This window comes from Vicia villosa, linkage group LG1 (genome assembly GCF_029867415.1).
Source record: "Vicia villosa cultivar HV-30 ecotype Madison, WI linkage group LG1, Vvil1.0, whole genome shotgun sequence".
Taxonomy (NCBI): domain Eukaryota; kingdom Viridiplantae; phylum Streptophyta; class Magnoliopsida; order Fabales; family Fabaceae; genus Vicia; species Vicia villosa.
The window spans coordinates 46,270,118-46,279,197 of record NC_081180.1 but is presented as its reverse complement, the minus strand read 5'-3'; the positions used below and the strand labels follow the sequence as shown (position 1 = coordinate 46,279,197).

Here is a 9,080-nt window from a genome sequence, read left to right as displayed (position 1 = left end):
ATCTATTTGTCTTTCAGCTAGCTTGTTGAATCTTGCTTCTTGTCCTCTACCACGGAACACAACTTCCATATTATCAACTCCTTCCATCGTAGTTAGTAGTTAATTGAAAAACCTAGAAGTTGAAAATATTAGGATAAGTTAGAATTAGGCTAGTGTTTATTTAAAATAAATTAAAAATTAAAAATAACTAAGGTAACAAGTTATAATAATAGATATAATTATAACGGAAATATTTTCTCAAATCAAGATAGTAATTATAATTATAATAATTATTATAAGATGTAAGAAAAAGTAAAAATGATTAAAATTAAAATTAAAAATAGAATAAAGTTTTTAAAATGAAAATAAAAATAAAAGAGTAGAAAAATTAAAGTTAAAAAAAATTAAAAATAGAAGGATAAATAAATGTGGGTTGTCTCCCACCAAGCGCTTTGTTTTATGTCGTAAGCTCGACGATTTTAAAACAGAAAATCATTTTGAAAGAGCGGGCAGCTCGTCAAGTTTAAAAACTTCGATGTTTTCATCGTGTTCGAGATGATGATAATACTTAAGACGTTGCCCATTTACGACAAAAGGTCTTACGGTTTCTCCTTTGATTTCTATCGCTCCACTCGGATATATGTTAGTTATTTCGAAAGGGCCAGACCATCTGGATCGTAACTTACCAGGAAATAATTTTAGTCTAGAATTAAATAAGAGTACTTTATCGCCTATGCTAAAATTTTTCCTAGATATACGCTTGTCGTGCCATTTTTTCGTTCGTTCTTTATAGATCTTGGCGTTTTCGTAAGCGTCTTGTCTAAGTTCCTCTAATTCGTTTATGTCAAGAAGTCGTTTCTCACCAGCGGCAGTGTAGTTTAGGTTTAAGTTCTTAATGGCCCAATAGGCTTTATGTTCTAACTCTACTGGTAGGTGGCATGATTTTCCATAAACGAGTTTGAAAGGGGTAGTTCCTATTGGAGTTTTGAAAGCTGTTCTATAAGCCCATAAAGCTTCGTTTAGCTTGGTTGACCAATCTTTTCTAGATATAGCAACAGTTTTCTCCAATATCTGTTTTATTTCGCGGTTAGATACTTCTACTTGTCCGCTTGTTTGTGGATGGTAAGGTGTAGCGATTCGATGATTTACTCCATATTTTCGAAGGAGTTTATCGAGTATTCTTGAAATGAAATGAGAACCACCATCACTAATTACCAATCTCGGCACACCGAACCTAGGAAAGATGACGTTTTTAAAGAGTTTAGTGACTACTCGTGTATCGTTTGTAGGAGAGGCGATAGCTTCTATCCATTTTGAAACATAGTCGACGGCTACGAGTATATATTGATTTCCAAACGACGATGGAAATGGACCCATAAAGTCTATCCCCCAGACGTCAAATATTTCTACTTCAAGAATGCCTTTTTGAGGCATTTCATCACGTCTCGAAATATTTCCGGTTCGTTGGCATCTATCACAGTTTATTACAGCAAAGTGAACATCTTTCCACAGGTTAGGCCAGAAAAGTCCAGATTGAAGGATTTTGGCGCAGGTTCTAGATGTGCTATGGTGTCCTCCACATGGTGCAGAATGGCAGTGTGTGATTATGCTTCCTATTTCTTCTTCGGGTACACAACGTCTAAAGATTCCATCGGGGCCTCTTTTGAACAATAGTGGGTCGTCCCAATAATAATGTTTTAGGTCGTGGAAGAATTTCTTCTTCTGTTGATAACTTAAATCAGGAGGAAGCACACCAGCAGCTAGGTAGTTTATGAAATCTGCATACCAAGGTGTGTTAGATCGGGTTACAGCTATTTCAGCTAATATGTTGGTTTCGGTGTTTGGATGGTATGGTTCAAATTCATTTGCTTCAAATTGAGCGATGAGTCTTTCATAAGGGAAGTCGTCGTCAATTGGTACGTCTTCGGGTTTTAGATTTTCCAATCGAGAGAGGTGATCTGCTACGACGTTTTCAGTGCCCTTTTTGTCTTTAATTTCCAGGTCGAACTCTTGTAGTAACAAGATCCATCTCAAAAGTCTTGGTTTGGCGTCCTTTTTGGTTAGGAGGTACCTAATGGCGGCGTGATCGGTGTATATGATTATTTTGGCTCCTACCAGGTAAGAACGGAATTTGTCTAATGCGAATACGATAGCTAATAATTCTTTTTCTGTCGTGGCATAATTCATTTGAGCTTCGTCTAGGGTTCTACTTGCATAGTAAATGACATGTAGTTTCTTATCTTTCCTTTGCCCTAGAACGGCTCCTACAGCATAATCACTCGCGTCGCACATGATTTCGAAAGGTTCATTCCAATCGGGAGGTTGCATAATTGGCGCAGAGATTAATGCTCGTTTAAGTGTATGAAATGCTTCAGTGCATTTATCGGTAAAGATGAATTCGGCGTCTTTCATTAATAGCTCGGTTAACGGTTTTGTAATTTTAGAGAAATCCTTAATGAAACGTCGGTAAAAACCAGCGTGTCCTAGAAAACTTCTTATCTCTCTAACGGTTTTGGGAGGTTGAAGGTTTTCGATAATTTCAATTTTTGCTTTATCAACTTCGATCCCTTTATCAGATACGATGTGTCCTAATACAATTCCTTGTCGAACCATGAAATGGCATTTTTCCCAATTAAGGACTAGGTTTACGCTTATGCATCGTTTAAGTACCAGCTCAAGGTTCGCTAAACATGCTTCAAAACTTCCTCCACAGACAGAGAAGTCATCCATAAAGACCTCCATTATTCCATCTAGGAAGTCGGCAAATATCGCCATCATGCATCTTTGGAAGGTTGTGGGTGCATTGCAAAGCCCAAAAGGCATTCGTCTATAGGCGAATGTACCATAAGGACAGGTAAATGTGGTCTTCTCTTGGTCGTCAGGGTGGATAGGAATTTGGAAAAATCCGGAGTATCCATCCAGATAACAGAAATGCGAGTGTTTAGCTAGGCGTTCGAGCATTTGATCTATGAAAGGTAAAGGGAAATGATCTTTTCGAGTAGCTTTGTTTAACTTCCTATAGTCAATGCACATTCTCCATCCAGTTTGGGTACGTTGTGCTACAGATTCGCCTTTAGCGTTAGTGATTACAGTTACTCCTCCTTTCTTTGGTACGACGTGAACAGGGCTAACCCATTTACTATCGGATATAGGATATATTATTCCGGCCTCTAGTAGTTTATGGATTTCCTTCTTAACCACATCACTCATAATAGGATTTATCCGCCTTTGATGTTCTCTAGATGTTTTACAGTCGTCTTCGAGCATTATGCGGTGCATACAGAGGGAAGGACTTATTCCTTTCAAATCTGATATGTTATATCCTAAAGCGGTTGGGTATTTTCTTAGGACAGTAAGTAGTTTCACAGTTTCGGTTTGTCCTAAGTTGGCGTTCACTATGACGGGTCGGTTTTGTTCTTCGTCAAGGAATTCGTATCTAAGATCGATAGGCAGTGTTTTTAGTTCTATAGCAGGCTTCTTCGGTCCAGGTATAGGATCGGGAGTAAGTGCCAAGCATTCACTCAAGTGGTTATCTTGATATTCCCCTCGCCAGTTGTCATCTTCAAGGATTGGCGGCATAGGAATTTTTATGATCTCGGTTTCCTTATTTGGCTCGGATTGTATTTCATGAACACACTCGTCGATTATGTCAGCAGAGCAGCATGTGTCAATTATAGAAGGTGCTTTTAGGAATTGGGAAAGGATAAGTTCTATTTTCTCTTCTCCTACTTCGAAAGTAAGCTTTCCTCGCTTTACGTCTATAATTGCACCAGCGGTTGCTAAGAATGGTCTTCCTAATATAATCGGGATGTTAGAATCTTCTTGGATATCCATAATGATGAAATCGGTCGGGATGTAGAATTGACCTACACGAACAGGGATATTCTCTAACATTCCTACAGGATATTTTACTGAACGGTCTGCTAGTTGAAGAGACATTCTCGTTGCTTTAAGCTCACCTAGATTTAGTTTCTTACAGGTTGAAAGAGGCATTAAACTAACACTAGCTCCTAAATCGCACAAGGCTTTCTCTATAATGGTTTTACCTATTACGCAGGGTATAGAGAAACTACCAGGGTCTTTCAGTTTTGGAGGCATATTGTTTTGGATGATAGCACTACATTCAGCGGTAAGCGTCACAGTTTCGTTATCCTCTAGTTTCTTTTTGTTCGATAAGATTTCTTTTAGGAATTTAGCGTACGAAGGAATTTCAGTTATGGCTTCTGTGAATGGTATGGTTATGTTTAATTGCTTCAGAAGTTCTACAAATCTCTTAAATTGCGCTTCGGTTTTTGATTTAGCTAATCTTTGAGGATAAGGAATTGGCGGCTTATAAGGTGGTGGTGGAACATAAGGTTTTTCCTTTTCAGATTCCACTTCGTTATGGTTCCCTTTAGTCTTAGTAGTTTGATCATCATTTGATGTCTTTTGGGTTTCCTTTGGCTCTTGTTGTGACATGGGTACGTTTTGAGTTCGAGGATCAACGGGTCCATCGTAATTCGTTCCACTTCGTAGTGTTATTGCGTTCGCATGTCCTTTAGGATTAGGTTGTGGTTGAGCAGGAAACGTGCCAGCAGGGGCAGCGGTAGGTGCTTGTTGTTGAGCTACTTGTGAGATTTGAGTTTCAAGCATTTTGTTATGCGTAGCTAAAGCATCTACTTTGTTCGATAGTTGTTTTAGTTGCTCGCTATTGTGAATATTTTGATTCAGGAAGTCTTTGTTGGTTTGTTGTTGGGAAGCTATAAAGTTTTCCATCATGATTTCTAGATTTGACTTCCTAGGAGTGTTTTGAGCAGCTACAGGCGCTTTTTGGTAGCCAGGCGGTACAGCAGGTGCTTGTCCAGGTGCGTATAACGCATTGTTGTTTTTATAGGAAAAGTTCGGATGGTTCTTCCATCCAGGGTTGTACGTGTTAGAATAAGGGTTTCCTTGAGCATAATTTACTTGATCAGACGGGGTTCCAGTCAAGAGTTGACATTCGGCAACTACATGTCCAGTCAATCCACAGATCTCGCAGTTAGGTATTACAGCAGCAGCGGTGGCTGATGGAGTGACGGTTAGGTTCTCGATCTTTTGAGTTAAAGCGTCTACTTTCGCGTTAACGCGGTCTATACCACTTATTTCGTACATTCCTCCTTTGGTTTGGGTTTTCTCTAGAGCAGCTCGTTCTCCACCCCATTGGTAATGGTTTTGTGCCATGTTCTCTATGAGGTTATATGCTTCATCATGTTGCTTGTCCATCAATGCTCCGCCAGCAGCGGCATCTATAGTCATTTTAGTGTTATACAAGAGACCACCATAGAAAGTATGGATGATCAGCCATGGTTCGAGTCCATGATGAGGGCATAGTCTGAGCATGTCCTTATAACGTTCCCAAGCTTCGAAGAGTGATTCGTTATCTTTCTGGGTAAATCCGTTGATTTGACCTCTGAGCATAGCAGTTTTGCTAGGCGGGAAATATCTCGCCAAGAACACTCTCTTCAATTCGTCCCATGTGGTTATGGAGTTCGAAGGCAGGGATTGAAGCCACGCTCTAGCTCTATCTCTCAAGGAGAAAGGAAAAAGACGTAATCGAATAGCTTCGGAACTAACGTTGTTAGCTTTGACAGTGTCGGCATATTGCACGAACACAGATAAATGGAGGTTAGGGTCGTCTACAGGGCTTCCAGAGAATTGATTCTGTTGAACAGCTTGGACCAGTGAAGGTTTCAGTTCGAAATTGTTCGCCTCAATCGCAGGTGGTGCGATGCTTGAGTGCGGTTCAGCGCGCGAAGGAGCGGCATATTCTCTAAGAGGACGAAGAGCAGCCATCTCTAACTTTGGGGTGAATTGATTTGTTGGATCAGTAAAAATCAATTCCTGATTAATCGGAATTGGGTCTACTTCGGGAAGATTGCGAGCTCGACGTTTGACGTTAATGAAACGTTCGATCTCGTTAATTCGTTGTATTAAATCTCCTCCTTGTGAACGAGTATTTGGCATACAATCGTTCAAAAAGAAAGGGAAGAATTGTCCTAGTCTCTACGGTGTAACAGTGAGTTACGATATCGACTTAAATACTCCCCGGCAACGGCGCCAAAAACTTGATCGCGACTTTACGTGTCTATAAATCTGATAACTGCAAGTGCACAGTCGTGTCGTGTAGTTTTAAAAGATATCGAATCCACAGGGACTATGAATCGATCTACCGTTATCTAAGGTTACTATGTAAAGCTAGGAGTACTAAAATTTCGATCGTTCCTAAGGGAAAGTGATTGTGAGAAAATAAAGAATAATAATAAAAGACAGGTATCAGTATGTATTTCGTTTAACTACAGGAAATCCGAAGGTCCATTGGCTTTTGCATAATTAAATTAAAAATCTTTACTAATTCAATTGGTTAAAAATCCTCGTCTCAAACTTTCGCTCTGTTGAGTCAGACTACCATCCTAAATCCTAATCCTAATGTACGCTTTCGCCATCCCATTAGATTTTAGAAGAGCTTTTTGGAAACAACGTAATTAATAAAATGCCTATTTTATGAGGTTGTTATCTATTTAAATCTCCTAATCTCAAACTTTCGCTCTGTTGACTCGGAGCAAGCTAATATCCCTAACGTACGCTTTCGCTGTCCCGCTCGAGTGTAAAAACAATTTTTGAAAATAAATAAGTCCCAATTAGTTTTAATACGCTTTCGCCATCCTTAAAACTAATGTCCTATGTCTACTATCCAGTTAAAGATCTCAAACTTTCGCTCTATTGATCTTAACCTTTGACCGTCCTAACCCCTCAAACTTTCGCTCTATTGGTTTTAAGACTTACTTATTAAATTAGACATATAAACCAAAAACAAGTGATAATTAATAAAACATAATCAAGCCAATTTATTTCGGATCCCTACGATTAACTTACTCTACATACCGACACCTTTAGTATTTTAGCCAGACATATTAATACGGTTAAACATGCATAAATCAGTTTTGTTCATCATAATAAGCATATTAAATGGCATATAATATATCATGCAATAGTAATATAAATAAAGGCGGTAAATAAAAACCTGAATTAAATAAATGGCAAATAAATCTTCAAGTAGCGAACCTCCACCACAGCTTGGCTGGATCGTTCTTCGGAATTTAAATGGCAGAAAATAAAAACAAGGAATTAAAACGATAAATCTAACGTAAGGCTAGATCTACGAAAAGTTCACAACAATTTCCAGTGTAGAAATCGTTGTGAGAAAATAAACGGTTTAATGAAAACAGAATAATGAAAAGCGGTTCGCGGTACAATTTCGGCAGCACTTCGTTGGCAGGAAATCGGACCCTTTGGACTGAAGTGACTGCCTCTATTTATAGGTGAGGCTTTGCAGTTGCTTTGCGTGAAAAACGGAACTTTTTTTTTGCAGACCGGGACTTGGAGACGTGCGTCTCCGATTCTTCAGGGAGACTGGGTGCGTGACTTGAGACGTGCGTCTCAAGTGGAGAATCTTCAGGGAAGTGGAGACGTGCGTCTCCCTTTTGCTGAGGTGGCAGAGACGTGCGTCTCTGCTTACTAGTGTGGCCTGGGCTGCTTTCCTTCGTGGGCTGGATTGCTCTTTTGGGCCTTTTGGGTCCTAATTGCACCCCTCTTTCGTTTCAGCACCCCTTTTCGTCTTTTAAGCATAAATATTGGTCATTTAAGCTCGATTTTCTTTCCTTTTCGCAAATAGTCGTAATTGAAGTGTAAAACCTGAAACAAAGCAAATACACGCGTAATATCATAATAAATTAACATAATGAACGGAAAATGCTATAAATATCTATGGATTTTTAAGCTAAATATACGATATAAATTCGTGTTATCAACTAACAAAAAACACACTAATCCTAACACACCATAAAACCCTTGTCATGTACATATGCTCCCAAAATTTGAAACAGGAATCAAAGAAGAAGAGTGGGAAGAGATTCAAAGTCGAATCGGCATCGGATCCGGTCAGTCACAACACTCTCGACGTCGCCGCAAAACCATCAACATCCACATTATATTAAACACCATAAATCTGTAAACAGTTTCTATCAAAATAATTTCCAAATACATTCATCACTATTATCATATTGTTGTTGTTTGCTCTTGTTGGTTCTTTTTTTTTTGCAGAAAGAAGGAGAACATAATTGGGACAAATCTGATGCTTACGAACCTCCACGCTCCGACCAAACCGCCCCTAACTCCGACGCCGTGATTCGCACAACAACGACAACAACCGTACTTAGCATCTCCTTCGATGAGCATCCACCCGTACCCTCGCCGGAAACGCGACTCCATCCACCGCGCGGACGCCGCCCTCCCGATCACGCCGCACTCATCGTCGGCAATCTCCTTGTACAATTTTGGTACCGGTAATTTTTTTTCCCACCATTATTACTATGAAATTTCCTTTAAACATGGTGTTTATATGTGAGAATTTGTTTGTGTTGCTTTAATTTTATATTTGTCTGTGAAGAAAAATTCAGATCCGCGAAAGAGATAAAGTGAGATTGTTTGGTTTCTCTGGTTTACTGGATATAAGGGTGATATATTGGTTTTGTTTTTAATTAAATGATAGCCACATGTCTATCTATAAAAGGGGTATTTGTGTTTGAATGAGTCAAAACTTTTTTCTCTCTTTTCTTTTAAAACAAATATTAAGTAAATAATAAACAAATTTTAAGAAAATTGTGGGATAGATGTTGTCACGTTCATGGTTCTCTTTTAGTTATTTATTTATTTATTTATTTGATTTATTTGTTTTTCTAGATAAGCCATTGTAATCTATTTAATCTAGTTAGTTTAATTTGTTAAAAAAAGTAATAATGATAAAATAATAACACAAAAATATTTCGTTTAGTTTTTTATATTAAAAATTCAAAAAATATATTTTAATTAAATGATGATTTTTTTTTTATTTTAGAATTTAATTTAGTCTTTATCTATATTTTCTTTAATTAAATTTTTAATCAATAATTATTCATATCTCTCCCATTGTTCATACATCATTTTAAATATTTGTACTAACATTTTTTTGTTTATTGCGAGGTACATTCGAGCTACTGAACTATTCTTGCGAATATTCGCAAATTCATACTCAATCTCCTACCATC

General features: G+C 38.2%; 1 non-coding gene across 1 annotated transcript; it reads left to right on the top strand.

The window, feature by feature from the left end:
- The first annotated feature begins 5,308 nt into the window (after positions 1-5,308).
- Positions 5,309-5,415, top strand: LOC131645310 (small nucleolar RNA R71). Its single transcript, XR_009296940.1, has one exon. It is a non-coding gene; the product is annotated as a small nucleolar RNA R71 (small nucleolar RNA).
- The last annotated feature ends 3,665 nt before the right edge of the window (positions 5,416-9,080 follow it).